Raw genomic sequence first — 21,749 nt, 5'->3', positions numbered from 1 at the left:
GGCCCATCTAATGCACATATGTCTTTAACACATATATAAATCCTCACAATTAGCTAAAATGTTATCCTGCATAGATACCCTACGTTATAATCTTTAAACAAATACTATGGGAAACGACACTGACGCTCACGTGAAAGCACTTGAAGGCACAGGATATCCACAAAGTACTTAAGTACACGTATATTAAAAGTCAACATAATTTAACACAATCTTTCGAAAAATACGGTGAAAGCCATGTGGAATGTCGCAAAACTTAAGCAGAAAGACACACCTTGTATTCATCTTTTCAAAGAAGTACACCGTGGCACTGAAATTTTGCTAGACGTTAGTGGAGTCCGTCTCACTCCGGGTTTGAGCAATAACTAACAACCCTCAATCGTCGTGTTGACTCATTGCCAGGCGGAAAACTTTTGGACGAGTACACTACCACCGTAAAAGCTATCTTTTCACCTCCCAGTCGGCAGAGGTTCACGGTGGCCTTCATTCTCCCCTCCAGTTGAAAAGCATGAAATATCCGTCCTCAATAGTTGCACAGGAGTCTAATGGCATCACACTGTATTAAAGACATAAATGTACGAGAGGAGGATCATCGAGCTATTAGACTGCGAGCCCAAACCTTCCGCAGTGAGCCAATCAAGCCATCAAAGAGCAGGTGGTTATGCAGCTCTACCCAATGAAGCGGAACCACTACGTAAGCATATTTGCAACTTCTGTTCTTGTGGTCTTATCGGAAGAAAGTTATGCTAACGTGCAAATAGCTATGGTTCCCTCTTCCTCAATAAAGCAGTGCATAGTCAAGAACGCGCTTAGTGAAGACGTAAAATGTGGAATTTTTTTGATCAATTTCTAGCTGGTTTTTGACTGCACAGTAATCTCTGCCCATGAATACGCATATACATCTTGGAATACATCTCCATTGCGATCCCTAACGCTCCCCAATTTACGTCATATTTGGGCGTACCTCAGGCATCGTGCTCCCCCGTGAAGGAGATAGAACTACAAGTGCCAACACATAAGCCAGGTCGGGAGTTCGTGCTAGCTACGTCAATATTTGATATTACATAAAACATAAGAACAAAAATACTGTACGAACCGTTCACTTTCAACTGAATGGTTTTGTATAAAATGGATACATTTACCCGAAATTAGATCGATGGATATCAATTCGAGGCATTAAAGTGAAATTAAATGGAAAATTATTGATCGTGTATCATGTATTTTGAATTAGAAAAAAACTATTAAGAATTCTTGTATTTGAGATACATTAGTGTATTCTATCAGGGGCGCAGCCAGGAATTAAGGCTAGGGGGGTTTCAGGCGCAACTAATACTGGGGTGTCTGGGTGTATGACATAACTGCCAGAGTAATCAGGAGGTGCGAGGGCCCTCCGCCAGAAAAAAAAGATAAATGGTTAAAAATTGTGAGTTTTACGGCCTCTGAGGGATATTTTATTAATCCTTACACTATTATATAAGTAATATTAATCCAAATAAATAAAATAGATCAAACTTAAAAAATTGTCTGAGCTCGGGGGGGGGGGGGGGGGGGGGTTATCCCCCAAAACCCCCCTCCCCTCACTGCACCACTGTATTCTATATTATATTCTACAGACTTGGTCAAAGTAAGTATATTTCTGCAAGTTTTTTGTTTCTAAGCATGATTTTCACTTAGGTTTATAAGGTAAAAGAATGTTTTGTAAAATGCTTCAATTCACGTTGGTCATTCAATTAAATTACGCAAACGTTTATTAACATTAATCTTTATTTGGGCAGTCGTGAAAAAAGTAAAAGTAGAGGATCTTCACTCTTAGTAGCAGTTAACTGATCGGTAATAGATAAATTTCAATGCACCATGATTTAATATCTTGAGGAATTGATAATGAGTTAAAGCTATTCTACCTCGGATGGCAGGTTTCAAATGAACTTTTTACAAATTTCTCAATTTGAACTTTTCTCTGCTATTCATAGGGAGGCTTAAATCCCTTCTTCCTTCCTACCAATAAATCCTATTCTATGTCTCTTCTACTACGCTTACCACACTATCTTCCCTCTGACATACTTTAAAGTTCCCCTTATCCTCGTACTAGCACCCGCTTCATGTATATCCTATGTTCGTCACTATCCCCTCTAGATGTTTTCTCTCTTCAAATCATGCCTAACTTTTCCACAATCCTTTTCCTTCTTCCTTCTCGTCTTCCCTCTACAACACATTTCTACCTCTTTCGTCAGCGTCCACGTTTCCGCGAAGTCAAGCACTGCAGTAGTAATAGTTTCCCATCAACCTTTCCTTTACACTCTTACAGAATCATCGTCTCATCATATCTCATTCATGCATTAACGCCCCCTTTGCTAACGCAAGCGCAAATCCTTTAATCCTATGACCCAAATAGTGCGAGGCTGGTATGGTGGCAAGTACGTTGGCTTCCCACCTCGTTGGCCCCGTTTCAAATACCGCCGGTGGCGGAGATTTTCAGAGATCTCAATTGGAGTGCTTTATGGAGAGCACTACAAGTGCAGAACCCGCGACCGTCAGACGGGACCCGGGACGTCTTGCCACAGTCCCCTTGGCGCCTTTCGTTAAGAGCAAGCTAGTATCGACGCTGGGTTTCTCTCCAGCCCTCCTCCCATATCATCCCCTACGGCACCAATGACCTTAGCAGTCAGTAGCCTCCTCCAAATACCGTACTATAACCCAATAGGTGTGCTAATGCTCATTCTGTGAGACCAGAGGGTGCCTTCTATTCCCATGACCCCTGCTGAAGGGGGTGTTAGGCCAAAGTGGTGGACGCCCCTACGCGGGCCGTTGTTCCCTTGCATTAGCGGCATCCTCCTGTCGTAATGCGACCGGGATTAAGCCGGCCCTCCCGATTGCGTCCCGCCACAAATCCCAGCCCACGCGACCGCAGGGCCGGCGAGCCACCCTTCCATCAGGTGCCGGCTTACATCACTCCGGAGTCTCCGCAGGCCGATGGATCGTCGAGATAGCGAGGGCGGGACGGCGGCGGCGACCGTCCTTAGCCCATCGCCACCGAGTGACACAGGGCACGAGCGCACGAGGGGGCGTAACCTTACCATTGCCCCTTTCTCTCCGCGCTGCCGCGTGAGGCTTTCCACAAAACTTCTCCTCTATCCTTTTGATCGCACTGTATTTCGTCCTCCCCTCATACTTCCGAAATTGCACGAGGAGGAGATGAGTCAGATGCCTGAAAAGGTGGGCGTGTAAGGCCAGAGCGTAATGTCAGCATGTGAATGAAAAAATACGATGAGAAATGACTACCCACTCTAGGTGCATAACTTAAAAATAGATAGAGATTAAACTTAATAATAAATAAAGAAAAAATCTTCGAACAAATTTCTATCTTAATTGCGATTTAATAGACTTCAATTTTGAAACGCAATTAAATCTCTCTGTCGCTATTGCAATAAAAAATAACCTCATTTTTAAAGAATATCAAAGCAACAAGAATGTTATCCGGACTGTAACACTTGGCGTTGCGGAAATGTGGACACCGATGAAAGAGGAAGAGAGAAGAGGGTGGCGTTCGAAATGTGGGCATGGATGGGAATGGAGAAGGAAGCGGATGGAGAGGAATAGTATTGAGGAAAAGATAGAATCAAAGGGATTTTGGTGATAATTAGTAACAAAAAGGCCGATAACAAAGAAATAGCCGAAGGTAAACAATTCTTTTATCCCATATTTGATATTAGTTAAATTTGTTTGTGTGTGATATCTGTTTTAGAAAAAGATTATTCACATAAATATTGCGAAATTCGAAGATGCTAAAACTATTGTGTCGTATATTTTTTTTCTTGAAAAATTGGCAATCCACATCTGGTCACAATTTACAAAGTATAAATTTTCATAGCTTCAAAACAGTCATCTTGAAACATTGGCTGGTGTTTTACTGATAAAAATACGTGCTCCGTCGGACTACACATCTGACGAATAAAAATCCGTATATACGTTTCCAAGCTCTGGGCCTCCTGCAAACATAGCAGTAGGTACTACCCTGGGAAAGGCAACAATGTATATTTACGCATAAAATAATACTAGGCGGTGACAAAGCGATTGCTTGAGAGGGTGTGGGATGACCAAAGCGGTGTGAACGTAATGGGAAAATCGCGATGAGAGATGTGCTGGCGAGATACTTCGGGGAGGAACAAGGGGTTAGTTTAGGGTTTAGTCCCTTAATCCCTTTCGTCTCCGACACCAACCACCCCTACAGACAGGCCCTTTTCCCTAACCCCCTTTGCAACTTAGCGTATGCACAGGACCCACAGGACTAACTCTTTCATTTGGTACCCATCTTGTACGTGCTCCTCTTATAATTTGTCATCTCCTTAACAAATACGCCCAGAAAATTTTGGGGTGGTGGTGGGCGTCTTTCAAATTGAGCAGGAAGCGAATTCATGGGAAGTGTCTTCATAGAAACGCTTTAGAAATGAAACGTCGCAGAATGTGGTGCAGGATGATATCTCAGTGTGCTCCCTCCCGTCTCCTATTTTTATAAGGTAACGAACTTCTTATTCTTCTCTACTCCGAAAATTATTGAGTATTACGGCAGAAAACCAATTTTTGGGGACAAATGACATGTGATGCCACACTTGAAATTTCCGAAGTTTTGGAATTATAGAAAAAAATACATTCATTCACGTAGCATTATGAAACTAATTATGAGGAAAACTAGCGGATTTCCCTCTGTCAGCATAAATGAAGAAATTCATGGTGGTAATGAAAGAGATACATGTTTCGAACTACAGACATCAGGGTTGAGCAAAATGTATTGTGCAAAATCAATTGTAAGGCTGATGACCCGTGAGTAACGTGGAAACTGCGATATAATTAAATTTTCCATTATCATGCATATAGTAAGTTTCAATAATCCCTCTCTTCACAATTATCTCGTTGGATTATCAATGCCACGTTGAGCCATATCACGAAAAGTTTCAATAATGCGGTGCAGCAACATCACTTAGCAAAACATTAGGATAAAGTTTAAATTATAACAATAGTAGTAATTGTTAACAATTTGAACTTTATCCTAAACGTTATCATGCTTCATATTTATTAGAAGTTTAAAATTAACGGAAATAATAAATAAGTAGAAATAAATAATATCACTATCACTTATTATTGTTACAAAATAATGTTACATGATTGGCTTAAACGCAATTTATTTCTTTGTAATTCATTAATTTCGGCAAAACAAAGAGATAATTATCTGAAAGTGACCGCTCTAGGTAGCATTAGGGTGTGAGATCCAAGGCTCCGATGCTCATTTTTTTAAGAATTACAGGGCAGTGAGGGTGGGGGGTTTGATTTTCCACCGTGATGAACGCAAAAGTGCTTACGCTGCCTCATCCGGGCTACGAAGCCGCGCTCATTCTCCTCTGTACCCGTCTACATTTAGCAGAGCAATCGTATGAGCACCTCATCTCACCTTTGGCTTTACCAAAAACGACGGCTACGCCTTGAGGATACGCGAAATCACGGAAGTTCTTTAGCTGCCGACAGTTCATTACCCAGTTGAAAAAACGTGTACGCGGCGGTGTCGCTGCTCCGCAAAATGGAGATTAGAGGGAAGTCGGGAAAGGACGCTAGCAGCTTTGCGCGTAGATGGGAGGGAGAGGGCGTGAGAAGTTGTTCTTTTTTTTCTTAACCGACAAAAAGGCAACACCAAAGAGGCGCAAGCCACTCTCCTCTCAATATAATGGCCACGCACGACTCTCAATGGTAGACCGTCTCCCGGCGTCAATCCATTAGTGAGATTGGAGGAAGAAGGGGATCGGCTTGCTGCGGGGCGAGGACCCTGGTGGTGTGGGTGGGGAGGAATATGCGTACACCCTGAATACCCTTTTCCTCAGTCAGGCGTGAGTTAAGGGTGCGCGTGCGGCTGGTCGGGGTGTGTGTGGGAAGGAAGGGATGGCGAGCGAAGGCAGGGATTTTCACGTAGGAAAAGTCCGTCGTGTACAAAGTGGCCGCCACGTTTCCCGGCTCATCGTTGTCGCTTCGTGGGACGCTGTCAACACGCATAACTGCGCCGAGGGAGAGATGATGTCCCCGGGGCTAATAAACCTACTGCTCAACCCAACCCCTCCCTTCAGCTCGTCTTCCTCTTCTGCACCACCTCGCATAAAATCCCACCCCTTTTGCTCGACGTCCGCCCTGGGAGTCCCTTATCATTCTGCGAATTCGCGCGGACCTGCCGTCAATCCTCATCTTTCATCAGCCTTTCCCATCCACGTATAATTTTCCTTCTCCTTTTGCGTGTAAGTACACTCACTCACACACACAGAAACAGGCCATAAAACAGAGTCGTGCTACTCCATGCTAACCCCATGCCCGAACGTATTCAGCTAAGCACCTCGATAAAAATTAAGGGGGGGGGCAGAAATTAGCGCTCCCTTAGGGCAGACTTTAGAGAGATCAAAAAGAAAGAAATACAAATTGACATTTCTTGCATATTTTTTTCATGTAGAATTGAATGGCAGAAGTGAAATAAGGAGTAATATCCATAATTATTTGGCACAGAGGCAGTTGTTATTTTTAAACTCATTATATTTTATAAAAGAAATGTAGTTAACTAGTTAATTTGATACATTCGAAGTACGTGAAATTAAATTTTTGAGATAGATGCCTTCATGTCATGTCAAAGAAAATAAATAAGTGTCCATATCAATCAACAGGGTCATAAGAACCACACGCCTTTATCATTTTCCGCATTTCATCAGCATTTGTTATCTACATCACTGACCTCCTCTTTTGATAGGGTAGCAGACAGCAAATGGAAAAATAAAATGTACTACCACTCCAAGCTACTACCCTCCGACTCAAATGCATTTAGCGAAATATGCCAATAATAAACAAAACACAGAGATCAGTGATGACTTGCAAAAATTGCATTTAAAATTTCTAGCTGAGGAAACTATGCATTGGCGTTTTTAAAATTTCTCGAAATGTAAGAGACTCTTCGTAAATGGATTATGAGTGGGAATGTAATTTTCTAAATAAAAAATCCATTATAAAATGTATTCGTCTTTCTTTTCATGCTGCTATGTTAAGTTTTCATCACATATTCGGTCCAAATTCATGCTGCAGCAGCCAACCTCAATACATAAATTCAAGCTTCATTAAAACCTTCAATTATCTGAAGGGACGGCATATTTTACATCCTCGTATGCCTTTATTTCTCCATTGCAGTCTTGCAGACCTTGCCAGAGCCGCATTTCAAAAAACTTCCCTCCCCCATCCCTCCCGATAGAGCATTTCCTTACAATAATCCTTCTAACGTAAAAGCTACCTTATATAATGCGCCTTATAGTTCCACTTGAAAGCCTTCATTTCATATCTAGGTTGACATTTTTCCACTAACGTGTTTATTAGTAACGAATGTGCATAGTTAATGAATCACCACAATTTTGATGTGTATAATGTGAATGTGAAATGTGATATACGGACCAAATTTTACGAACATAGGTTGCCTAGCACTTAAACTATTAATAGAAACAACTGTAATATAAATGTCATTATATTTTGCCACCAGAAGGCATTCAATTTGATTCGACGAGCTAAAAAAATGAAATTTCCATCCCTTCTATTGTAAGCTGCGCCGATTAATTAGTTGAAAAGCAATTTTCCTTAAAATATCCTCTAATCCTTGACGAATTACAGGAGAGAATCATTCATTTATTTTTTCCTGCCATCTTTTCTGCTCCGATGACGCATGTCAATTAAAAAGACATACGACTCGAGTGGGACATATTCTTCGACACAAAAAGAGGCTTTTCTCACGCAATTTATATTTCTCTCGAGGGGCGTCCCAGAACGTCATCGCTTGCTGCCAAGTCCGATTGGGAGGTCACTCCTTAATCTTTCCTCCATGAAACTCCCTTTATCCGTCTCTTCGTCTCCCCTTCCCATGTGAGACTCGAGAATGTGTTTAGGCATAGAGGGAGAAGGAGTCGTGGAAGAGAAATGCTGCCGCGTCTTATTCCCACGGCGGCGACCGCTCACGCAAGAAGATGGAGGAGCGACCTGAGGAGGCGATGAAATCCCATGAAAAGAGCTTCAGCACGGCCCTCTCTATCTTCCTCGCCTTCCCCCGTTTAGCATCACCTAGATGTATGTACATACGTCTTGCTATTTAGCGCGACGACTGGAAAAAAGGAGGCCCGTCATGAATGCGTGGCAATTCTTCAACGCGCGCCCGAAGTGCTTACACGTAGACGCGGAGGCGAGGCGGAAGGGATTAGTGGTCCAAAAATGAGATGAGAGAGAAGAGGAAAGGGTTTTGCGACAGGGCCGATTGCTCATTCCTATGACTTTGCTCACCCCATCCCTCCAATTCAGCACTCTCCTCTCACATAGTCATGTGCCCTTCTTCACTCCAATAGCATCGCGAATACCGCATCACAATCCCTGTTCAAGTTCTCCATTTCTTCATCCACTACGTTTCTCCTCATTACCAACAAGCCCATAGTTATAATGATGCATTTCCACGGAACTTGGTTGACTTCATTTCAAGTGCACACTACTTATATCGGTCAAGCATGCACCTGAAATCGGAAGGATAAGGATTTTTGAGCACACCTGTGATGCGGTGCAATTTAATAAATGTTTTGTAAGAATTTGGTAACTACTTAAAATTTTTGCAGTTTATCAAAAAGTCGAATGTTTGGATATGTTGTCAAATGACGCACCTAACTCAATACCAACACTATCCTAACTATGGCCATACCTGTTCCCTCTTATGAAAACTTTTCGTGAGAAAAAATTGCATGTTTTATAAATGAAAGAATCATCCCAATGGGGTGGATTAGCTGCATAATTTTCAGCTTCCGTACTTTCCATAAAAATCCCTTAAGTACTTTTGAAAAATTTTTGATGAATGCTTCAACATTAACATAGTAATAATATTTATATTCAACCACGTGGTAAGATGCTTCATTTCACGCGGAATGAATTTCAAGGTTTCGCTACGCTCCTAAACTTTTCCCAACACGAGCTTCATTTTTTTCCTGGTATTTTAATCATAGTTTTATTCCGTTTCAGGATTATAATGTTTACATTGCGGTACCATCTTCTCCGCCTAGCATCATTTTCTACCGAGAATAAAAATCTCCTTTCTCATTTAAGAAAAGGTGTTCCATTTTCATGCTTGGTACGCATTAAAGCAGGCCGAGATAATGTTGAGCAAACACTACAGAATTTCATCATCGAGCTTCTGCTTTTTGAAACTACTCACGCATTCTTTTCCAAAAAAAAATCAAATGCACGAGTTTGTTTCATGTTTATCATAAAAAAGCGTATCATAAATTACATTTGTCCTAACGAAAAATTAGCCTAAAAGTGGGAAGCTACCCAGATACGTGTTGTTATTCGCCTGCTGAATTAGCATAGAAAATATTCGCTAAGTTTTAATGGCTGTCCTCAAATTAAGCTATGCAGGAATGTTGTTTGTGGTTGGTGAAAATCAAGTAATTTGGAACGCCCAAGTGACATTCCTGAAAGCATCTCGGGAATGGAACGTCCTGCGCCTCTTTGAGTACCCGCATGGAAATCCAGCACGCTCAGATCGGTGCAAACGAGTGTGAAGTGCGAGAGTGTAAAATCGCTGTTGCCAGCAGAATCCGAATGTTTTATAATGCCTTCAAGGGGAGTGAGGCGGATGCCATCACTAAATCTCGGCACACAATACTCTTCCGAGCATAATCTTGCCGCCACCACGGAAGACGCCGGCAATTAAAGTTGGCATCGCCGCGGTGCCAATACCAGCAGTCACAGAAAGTAGAGGGAAGATAGGCTGGAAAGCAACTGCGGCATGCCCCTACCTCATTTTCTAGGAAATGGCCACATACCGAAAAGCGGCATACTTTTACGGAGACACCGTAATCAAACACGAGACATGAAATTTCTAGAGGGGAAAAATAGTCTGCCTTGACCGGGAATCCATCCTAGATACGCCGTTGAGGAATAGAAGCAAAGCTAAGGAACAATAATATCGCGAATTATTTTGTCTCCTGCGATTCCCTACGCCTGAAAATCTCTTTCTTAGTTAAGGAATAATTTCAAACGGTTATGAAACGCCCTCAAAATAGCAGGCGTTTGAAGGAAGTTCAATAGTCTAGAACTCTGATGAATTTTTCGAACAAAATAGAAGATTTTCATCTTCAATACGAATCATACACCAGGAAATGTCATCAATTCGACGAATTTAATTTATTAGCGAAACATTCATTATTAAGGAGTACCTTATAATTCAAGGGCTTTAAAAATAAGTGACAACTCTTGTCCAATTTTACCGAGATGAAAAGTTCCTTACACTTTTTTGACTTAAGCTCTTCAATACTAATACGTACAATGACTGGGCTACCTCCGAATTCCTACCCCATAAGCATTCCTTATAAAAGAAAAGGCTTGAAAATAGTAATACCCAGAATAACTAGAATTAACTGACTTGATGTTTCCAATATAAGTATTTTACTCATCGATAGTATTTTTATTATTATTACCAGATTCTATAGTATGAGACTAATTACCCATATCAAGAATTGTAAAAATCGGATGCTACTTTATTTTGGACACCCAAAATAAAATAAATATAGAAAAAAATACAATTCACTCTTAGAAGCTCCTAAGCGTCTCTACATAATGTAATAGGGTATGGAAAACATTTTCTTTCGCCTTGCTGTGTGTTCCGTTGTAATAGGCCACAAGAGTTTCGAAAGCCGAAGCCATCGGAAGAATATGTATGGGGTGTTAGAAGGAAAATGAGAGAGCAGGCGAAAATTGCGACAGATGCTGGCGGAGTGAGGAGTGGAAGAAGAAATGGCCGAGATTATGTACATAATCGAAAGAGTGCGGCAGGGAAATGAGCCCTCGGGAACGAATCTTGGTGGTGGGGCCCTCTTTTTGGCGGGAAGGGCCCCGATGCTAAGTCGCCCGCAGTGAGACAAGAAGAGGGTGCACCACGGGCATCGCCACCCCACTCACAGCATCACAAAACTCATTACCCTCCCTTTTACCCTATGCTACCATGGAATAGACCCTCTCCCCTCTCCTCCTTTTCCCGCTTCGTTACCCCCTCTCTTACTTGTTAGATTACATCCCCCCCCCCATTCGCTCGGCCCGAAAACTAAATATGCCCACCCCAGAAGCCCACACAGCAAGGCGGGCGCGATATAACTAATCCTCATTGCGAAAGTCCCATTTCTGCGGAGAAGACATCGGCCAAACACTCCTGCCGAGCCGGCGCCTTCCCCCCCGTCCCTACGGCCAATTACCAGAGAGCACCCTTAGTCAATGCTTCCTTAGTCTCCCTACACAGCACGCCATCGCTGCCAACGCCTCTTGCTCTTCCTCTCATCACAATCTTTCCAACCCTCCCTCAAGCCTCTGAATCACTCCTTTCCTTAATTCCCAATTGAGGGGGGGGAGGGTCGTTCCCACCCCCCTCTCTTTCTGCTCATCATATCCGTCCCTCGATACAGAATAACTTCGTCGCCTTACCCTCTCTTCCTTTCCTCCCCCTTCTCTCACTCTGCGACGGCATTTAGCGAGAGGATTTCCGAGAGGAGCTCTCTCCTGCCGAATCTGCGCGCGTGAGAGGTCGTCCTTATTGGGCCTCTCCCCCTCTGCATTCGAGCGCGTTCTATACCCGTCGTCACGCTAACGGCCCATTCTGTTCTCACGCCTCTTCTTAGTCTCATGCCTCGTTCACACTCTGCAAGCGCTGCTGTGGTTAGAGGGCGATGGGTAGCTCAACCGGCGTCAAAATATACTGCAAAAGGTGCAGATTGGACGATCAATTTCTACATAAATCATCATCACATTATCAAGTTGTACTTTCCCACAACGGTGACATATTTATCCAGTACAGCTAGATTTTAATTACTGCTCTGATTTGAAGTTAAATAAAATAAATACTTGGGTGAAATGCATGCGTTTCAAAATCACTATCTTCATCGCTATCTTTTGCATAAGTTTTTATGGTACTAATTTTATTTTTTAATCGTACCCTAAAAAACAATATTCTCTGCATGGTAAGGTTATTCCTTAGAGTTACTTAAGAGCTTCCCTAAAGTACAAATTTTCCGATTAAAAAAAATCATGTTTAGTAAAAATACGGCATGGTATTTGAAGGAGGCGACCGATAGCTGAGGTAATTTGCGCCATGCGGGAAGGGTAGGCAAGGAAGGGTGGATAGAAACCCGGCGTCGACATTAGCCTGCTCTTAACGAAAGCCACCAAAGGAACCACGGCTTAACGTCCCATCTGATGGACGGAGTGTTGTCCTTGAAATGTCCTCCACACAACATTCAAGCAGGGATCGGGCACTCTCTGAAAATTTCCAGCCACTACCGGGATTTGAACCCGAGCCCTCCGGGTCGGAAGCCAACACTCTAGCCACCCCACCAACGAGATCCCCAATAAAAATACTCTTGGAAACCCAAATTATTCGAACGTCAGTCAAAAGAGTTACGAGAAAATACTCGCTGACTTCCACTGATTTATGTCGTCCGTACTCAACGGAAGTCAACGAAGTCTCCTTTTCATTTTTGAATAACTTCCACATAGTTGAGCCTAATACCATTGAACGAGTTGTACAAGTACAACTAGAAATTTGCATGGCAATCAACTTAAAAATGATATTCTGCCAGCTTCCTGGCACAACCATAAATCCCACCTAAAGTCCACCGTAGCCCGTATCGCCTCCTTCCTCATTCCATTCCACCACCCTTCAGCTGCCTCTTTCCCTCTATTCCTTTCCAGACCTCCATTGCCATCCTCGCATCTGCATTCTTGTTGAAGGTATTTGGAGACATTAGGTTGCGGTGCGTACAACAGAGATCGAGTCGGGTGGCTCCAACACCAACACTCTCGTTTCGCTCCTCCTCGCTCCTCCCAGCATCGATCGTTCAACTCCTTCGATCGCCTTCTCTCCCACCTCCGAAATACAACTCACCCGGTGAGGTGGAAGGGCAGTGGATTGAGATCGTGCAGAGCCACGTGCATTGTAATGCCGGTATTCTACTCTCCTATTTGCACTTTTTTTGGATCGAACGAGCACGATTGTTTCAAAATATTTCCAACAAAATATTTTTCTCATTGATGAAACTGGATGATCATAAATAGGAAATTCATTCCAACTTGTCCGTAAACAGCACTTAACGGTTTTTTTACACCAAAGATGAATGAATGAATATATATTGCCTTTGTAAAAGGTTCACTGATTTTAAGTAACGATCACTCGAAAATTACTCCTTGGGTCAAAACGCATCGTACATAATTAAAATATAAGGAACTATACACAGTTTGTGTATCTTAATTCAGCCATTATTTTCCCGAAGTGAAAGCTGAATCAGTTGATTTCGCCAAGGATGAAATTCGCCAAGAAAAAATAACGATTTGGCTCAGCTGAGATTCGAGCCCAGATTCTATGAATGCCGATCAGGTAGGCTATTAGTTACACCACCTCTTCCTTATTCCTTTTCTAAGTCGAATATCAGACTGAGTTTGACGAATTAGGGTTTTGAATCTCACGTCGAAGTTGTGGTACAGAGGAGCTTATTATGACATTTTCGGAGAGTAAATCCATACTTTGCCGCTATTCCGCGACGGACGATTTCAAAGGCACTGCATATAACAAGTAACTTTGTACGCACTCACGCGCAAGAGTGAAAATTTTCACCAAGGATTAAAAAAGCCATGAAAAAAATAATTTGGCTAAGCGGGGATTCTAACCTGGGTCTCGCATTAACTGCCATCATTCTACTTGTTACCCCAACAGGAAATTTTTTACTAAAGCGAATCTCATACTGTGTTTACCGAGTCGCAAGTTCACATTGTGACACATGACACGGAGTGCACCGGTGCACGTGACTACGTACATAGTCACGTGTTATATCCAGTTCTTTAGCACGTAATGGACATTAAAACGGGAGTTCCAACATTGTCAATACAAATTTTAACCTACCCAGGCGGGCCTCAAACCCGCGGTTTAACAGCGGAGGACTTCACCTCACCGCCTCCGAGGCTGGCAAAAATAGTTAGTCCTAGGAAAGCTTCGTTTGCGTTAAAAATTTCGGAAGAATTTTTCAATCAATGAAGAAACCAAGGCATAGGTTCTTTTAAGGGCTAACATTTATAAAATGAGTAGAGCACAACAGAACTCTATGAGATCTGGTAATGGGTAGCCGAGTGTGAAATAAATGGATAATTCGAGATGCGCAACTGAGAAGAACTTGACAGGTTGGCTTTCTCATGACTCGCCAATAACATTAGAAGCATAACGGAGAGAAATACTGATAGATCATTCCCTCGAGGAAGACCAAGCGTTGAGTATATGGGGAAAACAAGACGGACACGGAGAAAAAGAACTCTAGGGAAGGAAATAAAAAGCAAATCCAAAGAACGTAACACTAAATATGTATGTACAAGACCATAAAACGAGGAAAATTATAGAAATCCTTAGTGTTAGGCTTGACATGGGAAGTGAACGCGAGTAAGATACTTACATAATTCTACGACAAACAGAGCCATTTTTGAGATTCACTCTTAAGATGATGATTTTGGTACGCCTTGCTCGTATCAACGCCATGGCTCGTACTTCTATTCAATATTGATTGTAGTCGAGTTCGCAAAGGTTAACCCAAGTTCAATAAAAATTTGTTTTACTACGCATAAAACTGAGTACAGCGGTCCGAAGTTTACGCCGTAATTTATATTCCCGTGGTCTCATCAAAGATTGAGTGGCTGATAACAAACGCGATGTGGTTTAAACGACAGCGCTTGGACATATGTATAAACATGTGAGAGTAAGCTCTCCTATCCCACCAATGAATCGATGACGGCGACGTAGTAATGAAAGTGTAGTAATGGGCGAAGTACTAAATGAAACTGATGGAGACGAATGGAGGGCTGGGAAGAGGGGGGATAGTTTCTGGAGGGGGTTGGTGGAAGAGGGACATGAGTTTAATTAGAGGGAGGTTGGGCGCCCTCCCTCGCCACTTTTCAGAGGGGATTATGCGGGGATTTGACCAAGTTTTATGCGTTTACAGCTCAACTGAAAGTTTCAAGTGCTTGAAGGCAGGGGATGAGGAAAAAGAGGGGCGGGGGAGGGGAGGAAAAAGATTGAAGGGGAGTTGGGGGAGAACTAGGAGAAAGAAAGGAGGGAGTGAGGACACTTCGTGGGGGTAATAACATGAGTGGCCATTAAGTTGCTGTTTAGTACACGGGAGGAAAATGAACTGCTAGAGTAATGGGTCATCATTACGACAAAAGTTTGATAGAATGGTACCTTCCCCGAGTCTTCGGAGAGATGATGATCGAATCTAACAGAAAGTAAAATATGGGACGGTTGCTATAGCAATAATTAAATATTTTATGGTGTTTATGATGCTCGAGAAGAAGGAAATCGAGTTGCGGGGTATCATTTCGTCCACGAGGAATTAATAGTTTTTAGCAACTAGATTTAATGACCATCGGTTTTAACAAAATTAAAACATAAAATTGGTATGGGAACCAGTTACAATTAAGCTTTTATAGCCCATAAATTTGGTGCTATTAAATAATAAACATTTATAGCTCGATATCACAAGCTGCAAAAATATTTGGAGCACTAATCTCTACTTTCCAAAACTCTGGGTAAGCATAAAAATTTGGATAGGATGCCTCATTTTCTACAAGAAACAATTTTATTGGAAGATATATGCTGGGAAAAATTGAAATTGTATCCACACTATACAGGAAATCATTTCCTTGACACATTTTCTAAAAGTAATTCGAGTTACATGTGACTGCCAGGAGGTGATAATGATTATTCATTGGAATAGGTATTGCTTGCTTTTTTGTCTAGTGGTAGTTACCTGCACTGATTCATTGCCACTAAATGCTACTAAAAGGTTGAAGAGAACAACGAGACGACGAAGAATACAACGTCAAGAAGACAACGTTGACGTGTCGTAGTTTATAATTTTTCGTTCTTTGACATTTTTACCGCAGGGGTCAACTTATTTTATCATTAGAATGATGTCATAGCAGCGTAATACTTAGTGAACTTATAATATCAGATTTGGGATGAGAATTGATGAATATTTGATTATTGTTTTCATTAAGTTTGCATTAGACCATCATTGAAGCAGGTTTTACCCTTGGAAAAACTTTTACACGAACTAATTGGCAAACTCCTTACTTATATCCACTTCTTAATGCAGCTCTAAAGAACCTACCTTTCATCGGTGAATTAATACCGTTCGGAAAGACAAACAAATATACATTAGGGCTAAAGGAGGAACCGATTACTCGCCCAAGTATATACACACACACACTTGGTATCATCTCGGTGCAAAGCTCTCTCTCTTCGAATCGGCGTCATAGGCCGTTAATCTTATTGCTCCTGGAGAAAAAAAAAGATGAGCAAACAAGAGGAAGCCGCCCTCGAATTAAAGAATGAGCATGAATAATCCTTTATGATAGCGTCAAGGGTATTAACTTGTTAATTCATAGAGGTGGCGGCGTGCGTCAGGGGTGTGTGGGGGTAGAGGGGTGGATATGATTGCGGAGGAACGAGGCAACAAACAGTGAGAGAGATAGGGGTGGGGGAGAAGCTAAAGGGGGTGGGAGGAAGGAAGGAGGAAAACCAATTATCATTCCAGCTATTGCTTGCAACGCAGTAGTAAATCTATGGACCCCATTCCATCCTCACCAGCGAAAATGTTATCCCAAGTCCCCCCACCCCCCTTCCCCATATCCACACACGCTGCGCACGTACGTTAGACCCCAATTTCATTCCCCATGGCCACCGACCACCAACGACCCCCAACCCCCCCCCCTCCCCTTACGACACGACACATTACAGCATCCCATTCAAGCCCCCCTTCCCTCCGCCATTGCCTGTTCCCCTACTCCCCCCACCTCTCCCTAGAGGGGTCCTGCAGTCACCGCGCTCTCCGGTATATGTACTTCGTACGACCACTACTAGCAAGCAACGACGGCAGCCAGCCCCGCTCGCCAAAAACTCTTTTGTCATCCTCGCCGGGACGGCCATAGATCATATGCGACGCTAGAGACCCCATTGAATATGGATTTGCGCGGATGGTTTGTGCACATAAGGCGGGAGCTCCGGAGGGTGGACGGGAGGAGGGTTGGTACATGAGTTGTGGGGTGGGGGAGGAGAGTGTCCTGTGGGAAGGGGATGGGGGAAAATGGAGAGATGGGAGTCATACCAAGGGAAAAATAAAGAATCAAAAAGATTGTTCGATTCACTAAAACCAAAAACGAGGTTTGGCCACCGACTTGACCTGCGATGTCGATCGTAGGCATCGACGCATTTGTTTCGATGTTCGGTGGTCTACAGACAACACTGAACTATAAACAATGGAAATTTGATACCCCCTCCCCAAATGAATCCAAGATATTGTGAATCTGGCCATCTTGAGAAGAGGCTTCAGATATTTAAATACAAGGATAATTGGGTATCGACATATTAAATTATATTTTCGTTCGTCTACCGATGGTTGTTGCCTGCTGTTAATGATGGTGGACCAATGATCAGCGTTCAATCTTTTGTCTATAATCTACCGATTGAGGAAGTTCTGGGGTTTATTTTCAGGGGTTTTCAACCGCGATCGTTGGTTATAATGGCAACATTTTCTGCTGTCATTAAAAACAATTAACACCGTTGAAAACCCCAGATGATGCTCCCATTCACCACGCAACACCGTGGAAGCCTTCGAACCAACTTCTACCACTTTTCTTTCAAAACAATGTTCTTCCACCTGTCGAGGATCTACCGATTGTTGTATGTTTAACATGTATCGGTGGCCTGTACCGATCGTCTTTGTTCTACTGCTTGTCACGGACATTTCTATTGCCGGTTGGTAAAAAATACTCTTGTCAGTATTCAGGCAACAATCGGCGATCGAATGATTGTAGATTATTAATCAAAGACTGTCAAAAATTGTAGGTCGTCGATACAATAACATCGATTGTTTCAGATCTATCGACACGGGAGTCGCCGATCATTGATGGCCAAAAAAACCATCGGCCAAGCCTGACGGAGCAAGTTTGAGGAGGACGAATCACAGCAGCTAACACACCCACATACACACACTCACTGAGGTACATGCATACAAGAGGAACATGCAAGAGGGAGGGAGATGGCTGTGTGAGATAAGTTTGGTTCCCTTATGGGCGGAGGGACACAATGTGTGGGTGCGTGGGAGAAGAATTGAGATTGAGATTCGAAGGGTGGGAGAGAGAGAGAGAGATAAGGACAAAAGGAGGGATAATGGATACACGCACAAGCTCTGCACACACGCCGCAAGGAGGAACGAATGTAATTTGGATGCATCTTTGGCCGGAATCTCTCTCGCCCCGGAGCGACTGCTTCGCTTAATCACCTATCCGCGCCGATCGCTTTAGCATTCGGACGAGGACCGCCCGCCGCCAGCACAATTAAATCCCACGAGGGCATTTATTCCTCGAGCTGAAAGAGAGATGACGATCGGAAGCAGATTGACGCGTGATTTACGCCTCGCCTTGAGCATTGAATTTTTAGAAAAAAATGTCATTCATAGTTATATTATATTATCATCCACTCTTGTTTGTCCCCTTGCTTGCTGCCATTCGCACTGATTGATTACATCGAAGGAATCGATATAGACCCATATTAAGTTTTACCGAATTGGTGAGTGTGATTGGAAATTTTGAACGGATCTCAGGGAAGCAATGAGATGTTTTAATGTTGACAAATTTTGCTCTCGAGTCAATGGTTGTTTGGATTAATAGTTAACGCATCTTTAAGGTCTCTCTATTGACAAATACAATGCATTTGTACGATATCTGTGTATCTCTTTAAATGATACATTCGTAATTGAGAGCCAATAAAGCAAATAGTGATTTCAAACGAACATAGGTGAAGTACCTGGGCGTCTTGAGGCTGCAAAGTGATGTTTCCATGCCAGTATTTATTTTCGAACTGATTAACTTTTTAAAAATTGATGATTGTCTTAAAACGATATATTCGATATTGTGAGCTGATAAAGCAAATTCATATGGCTTTATCTGCAAAACCTAACCCACTGTAATTTTTGGTGGAAGAAATTGAAATTAAAACTTAATATTTATTTAATTCGTGGGCAGATGGAGTGCTTTGGAAAAGGTAAAAATTAAAACACGTAAGCGTAAGTAATAATGAGTACAACTGTAGTAGTGTAGAACAAGGAAATACAAAATTTTGAGATTACTTCTGCGGTAAACTATTCGGAGAAAAAGGAATTATAGGAGGTCAGATATCTTAAAAAAAAGTCCCCAAATACAACTATAAACGATTTATCACAAAGAACTTATAACTCGGCGCACCACTGGTGAAATCATTTGTGGCAGAAAAGGGAATCCCTTGCAGGTTCCCTAAAATGAAGACTATCGTGCGATATTCATCCGTGATAGTGAAACGCAACCTCTTACAGAAGATATATTTGGGATTTTATTAATATCTTTTGCGCTGGTGTCTCACAAAGATTGACTGAAGACACGAACCGTAGCACTTTTATTACACAAATTGTACTGATCAAGGTAAGTTTACATGAATAATTTTGTCACTCTTCCATAAAAATTGTCTCATTAGCTCTTTTTTATTCATGAACGCCTCTATTACCAACGAAATTTTAATTAGGTAAGTCTCTTTCCTTCAGGTACCTACTGCCTTAGATGTTGAACTGGTCTACCTGCTCTAATCCATTCATTCCCACGTATCTTTTGTATCCACTTTAGTGTAGAACTCAATAAACGCCTGGTCATCCACGAACCTCAATAATCCAAATGTTATTCCTTCTTATAATCTTTTTTAAGTTTACCTCTTTTTCTTTAGTTTTAAGGTTTAACTCTTATCTACTCGCAAAACTCGCAGGAGAGCGTCTAAAAATTGAGTAAAAATTATATATCTTGCATGGGATAGTTCCTTCTGTACTAAGTTTGGATGGTACTTATATTTACAAGGTAATTTGCAGTAGCTAAATTTGTATGCTTAGGGGAAGCTATTTTTATACGATTGATAATCTACTTCAGTAAGCTTGGTTCTTACCAAGAGATTCAACCACCTTATACCAGCTGCGCTAAAACCCAGCCTCTCCAACTAACTTAATCCACACCTCCCTCAATATTTCTTCTACATACACGTTTAATAGCAATAATGATAGTGGTCAGCATTGTTACACAACTCTGCTAATGCTTTCGCACCCTGTGCTACATTGTTGTGGAGAAAATGTTGTTAATAAATTTCCCGTATCAATTGCAAAAGTGTTAATACGGGAAAACATCAAATGGCATAGCTTTCATCTGCTGTCTCCCTGTCTACTTGTATGCTATGGTTGCCCCTAACGGGAGTAATTGAAAATTACTTCTACTACTACAGCTCTTAAGGTCACTGGTAAGCGGAAGACTTTCAATCTTGACACGCTTTTAGATCAAGGGGAAAAATATTCTAAAATTATTTAAAAAAACAGCGCTAGATGCTACTGTGGGAAACTCTCTTTATTAAGCTCTATTGCGGAAACGAAAAGGATACACAATAACAACAGACTCAGAAGCAATTTTGCTTTATAATAGAAACAGTTATGGGCTTAAATTCCTTATTTTATTGTCTTTTATACTTAAACAGTGCGTTAGTTCCTTAGAATCACATTAACAATTTATTCGTAAATGCACTATCATATTGTTAACGATGAATTTTTACAGGAGGAGTTTTCCTCCTTCAGCCGTGAGCATAATGCCGCGATTGCCTGGGCAATGATTCATGATAGTTTTTAAAGGATAATATTTAGCATGATGATGACTTTATCCTGAAGAAAAATGTTTGCAACTATCTGAAAAAGATATACCTGAATTACCTGTCGAGCAGAAACCCTTCTTCCCGTGAAATCATAGCTGGAGCATTGGAAAGAAGGGGTGGATAGCGAGTCAGTTTTATTGTCATGTGAACCTGGGGTCACCTGAAGCGTCTCCGAGATACTCAAGTCTAAACTCTGAATAGATGGGGAGACCCATCGAACTGTCCTTATCCGATAGGACGAATTCGATTCACCGTTGTGCCCTCAGGACTTGAATGGGGCATTTGAGCTGAGAATTCCATTTCTCATCGAAGTTCAGAACAATATATCAATGGATATACGTTGGACCCTATGAAATTACATTCGGTTTGTTTAACTGGAGCAAAAACTACACTTACAAAAGGTACAAAGAATATGAGGCCACTGCACGTTTACACTTTAAGAATGTGAAAATCTTGGGAAGTTGATATAAAGCAAAGGGAAGAAAATACACCTTGGAGGGAAGATACATATGCGAATGGGGGGAAGGGGCAAAGAAGAGACTCTGTGAGACCATAGAATCTCAAACACTGAAACAAGTCGTTGCTTGAATAGAGCGAGACATATTAGTGGAAATTCAAACTTCAAGTGACAAACACTAAAGAAAAATCCAGAAAAAGGAGATACATGTTACCATTACAAAATGATTCAAATGGGTTGGTGACTTAGCCTATTAAAAGAAAGTTTAAATTTTTTCTCAAACATAAACCGTCGATGTAAGCCTCTTGACCATAAGAACGCTCAAAAACCCTTGGTCGTACCTATACAAACCTCACTGGTTTACAAGGCACTTATTTTCAGCAGCCAAGGGACAGGGTTACTAGATATCTTAAATATAAGGTGCTAAAGTTTTTTTTTCTTCCTAGCCCTTCGGATGCAAGT

Source organism: Ischnura elegans, chromosome 1 (genome assembly GCF_921293095.1).
Source record: "Ischnura elegans chromosome 1, ioIscEleg1.1, whole genome shotgun sequence".
NCBI lineage: Eukaryota > Metazoa > Arthropoda > Insecta > Odonata > Coenagrionidae > Ischnura > Ischnura elegans.
This window is presented reverse-complemented; position numbering follows the sequence as displayed.